Source organism: Wasmannia auropunctata, unplaced genomic scaffold (genome assembly GCF_000956235.1).
Source record: "Wasmannia auropunctata unplaced genomic scaffold, wasmannia.A_1.0 LD336111.1, whole genome shotgun sequence".
Lineage (NCBI taxonomy): Eukaryota > Metazoa > Arthropoda > Insecta > Hymenoptera > Formicidae > Wasmannia > Wasmannia auropunctata.
In genome coordinates this window covers 267,489-269,396 of record NW_012026779.1, presented here as the reverse complement: position 1 = coordinate 269,396, position 1,908 = coordinate 267,489, and positions in this window count along the sequence as shown.

Here is a 1,908-nt window from a genome sequence, read left to right as displayed (position 1 = left end):
TTATACAGTAAAATAGAAATATATATATATTGTCAATACAAAAGGTTAATTACTGTGTAATCGGTTTTATCCACGGCTTCATTCGATCAGTTGACAAAATTGAATTGTATGGACGGGCAGTTACATTAAAGCCGGGAATGTCCTGGACGACATATCGATTTTTATTTAATGCTTTAGATACAAGATACGGACCTTTGTAACTCGGTTTTAACTTTTTATTTTCACCCGGTTTTAAAGCCGAGTCTCGAATCAAAACGTAATCTCCTACTTTGTATTTAGACGGTTTCTTGTGTCTAATGTCATAATAGGACTTATTATAGTTTTTAATCTTATCGGATATTTCTGACGCTATCTTACGAGTAGTATCACGTTCCTTATCGTAATCGAGATCAACCTTAGCAATTTGATTCAAATGCTTGACTAGATCGGAATCTGTATGACCATGTTGGTCATATCCAAGAAGCATTTTGGACGGAGACGATTTTAACGACGCATGATACGTGTTGTTAATAACATATTGCACAGTATCAATGTGTAGGTTCCATGTTTCCGGTTCACCAGTCAATTTTCTAAGAAAAGATTTTTAGAAACGATTAATTCTTTCTACTAATCCGTTGCTCCACGGGGCTGCGACAGCGATTAAACGATGATAAGTTTTTCTGGTGGCCAGAAATTTAGAAAATTCATCGGCTGTGAAAGCAGTTCCTTTATCTGATACTAACGTGACTGGAAAACCAAAAACATTGAATACATTTGTTAAATGTTTGATCGTTTCTTTGGCACTGGTTGACTTGGCTGGAAATAGCCAAGTGAATCTCGTGTACGCGTCCACCAGTACAAGTATGTGTTTGAAACCTTCCGAGGTTTCCGAAAGTGGACCAAAATGATCGCAGTGTACAATTTGAAAGGGAGTCGTTGGGTTATCCACAACTTGCATTTCACCTGCGCGAGTATTACTAGCTGTATTGGACATAAGACAAGTAAGACAATCGTCAATGTAAGACCGAACCCTTTTTCTCATGGACGGAAACCAATAGTTCGTCCCGATACTCTGGATTGTTTTATCTATACCGCAATGCGCCATTTCGTCATGGTACACTCGAAGGATATTGCTCACCATGGACTCAGGCACCGCAAAGCGAGGCTTATCTGTACATTTTCTGAAAACGAGACCATCAATTAAATCAAATTTCTCATGTGAAGAAAACTCAAGTTCTTCAGCTAAAGCTTTAAGTTTTGGATCTGACAATTGTTTGTATTCCAATTCTGTTTCTAGAGGCATAGGACATACGTAACCAACAATACGACTGAGAGCATCCACATGCATCATACGGCAACCCGCTCGATGTTTTACTTTAAACTTGTAACTCTGCAGCCGGAGAGTCCAGCGTGCAATACGTGGATTTAAATGAGCTTTATTGACTGCATACACAAGTGCATGGCAGTCTGTCACGACCGTGAAATCCAGACCATACAAATACATATGGAAACGTTCCAATAGATCTAACTACGGCGAGCATCTCCAGCTCGAAACTGTGATATTTTGCTTCCGCCTGGTTAGTGGACTGGCTAAAATATGCTACCGGAGCCCAATTTCCACTTTCATACTTTTGGAGCAAGATACCGGCCAATGCGTGAGCACTGGCATCCGTATGTAATTCAGTCTCGGCCTTAGGATTATACAGCCGCAACACTGGTGCCGCGATAAGTCTTTCTTTAAGTGTGTTGAATGCAATGCGACAGCTCTCGTCAAAAACAAATTTAACCGATTTCCGTAACAAATTTTGTAACGGTCTAGCTATACTAGTGTAATCTCGTATGAATTTCCTAAAATAATTAGTTAAACCAAGGAAACGTTGTACTTCAACCACTGAACTAGGTTCCGGAAAGTTTCGAACCGCTTCCGTA